The sequence below is a fragment of the Centruroides sculpturatus genome, unplaced genomic scaffold, assembly GCF_000671375.1.
Source record: "Centruroides sculpturatus isolate CEXI.00-Female unplaced genomic scaffold, Cexi_2.0 scaffold67, whole genome shotgun sequence".
NCBI classification, from domain to species: domain Eukaryota; kingdom Metazoa; phylum Arthropoda; class Arachnida; order Scorpiones; family Buthidae; genus Centruroides; species Centruroides sculpturatus.
Genome location: NW_019384305.1, coordinates 785,138 through 786,195, shown reverse-complemented (window position 1 = coordinate 786,195; position 1,058 = coordinate 785,138).

The window sequence follows — 1,058 nt, the reverse complement described above, 5'->3', positions numbered from 1 at the left end:
AAAACTAATTATAATAATTGTTATTTAATTAAGAAATTTATAGAAATAAATATGCGAAATTTATGAAAATATAATGATTAAAATAAGGAAATTTTTAATAAAAATTTTCTTGTAAACTATAATATACAGAGCTAAAAATCATTCATCCGTCTGTATGTCTGTCCGCAAAGTTTATTAAAAAAAATTAAATATAAAGTGTAAAAACGAAAAGAATTTACGAAGAAATTACTTTAAAAATAATTTTAAAAAAGATATAAAATAATAGAAAAGATATCTGAGAAACATTAAAACGTATATAAGGAAATATCGAACGTACAGTACAAAAATAATTGAAATTCTTTAAAATGGTTAATTTAAATTCATAATAACAAATGTAGATTTTATAATATAAACATTTTCTTGTGAAAATGTTTATAGTTACAGCATTAATCCTTGAAACATTTTTAGTTCAATTTCCTAGAAAGTGTTGATGTTTTTAATATGTCTGTCTGTTCATTACAAATGAAAATTATAACCATTACAATAAAGGAATTTGCCAGATAAATGTTAAGTTTATTTTATAAGTTAAAAATATATTTTAGTAGATTTTAAATAAAACGCTTTATATTACATAGAGAAATTAGATCATATAGGCTAACATTATTAATATAAACGGTATTAAACTAAAGAAATACAACCTTCCAAAAAAACCTTTTATGTAAATTAAATTTGGTATATTAGATAAATTACATTACTCTGAGTATTTGAGAAGTCTTTGCGGACAGACAGGCAGACGGATGAATGACTAAATTGGATGAAAACAGCCCATTTAAACCCGCACATCTTTAATTTTTGAGATATATTAAATGCTAGAAACTAGGCTAAACCTCTAATAAACGGACACCTCTAAACAACGGCCATTTTTTTTACATTCCGTCAGAGGTTTGACTGTAAATTTAAATAATTTAAAAACTAAAAGAGTAAAATAAATAAAGAAAAAATTTTTATTTATTTATTTAAAGAGTTAAAAGAAATATGATTTTTTTTATTATTAAGATAATAGATATAAATTTTAAAGT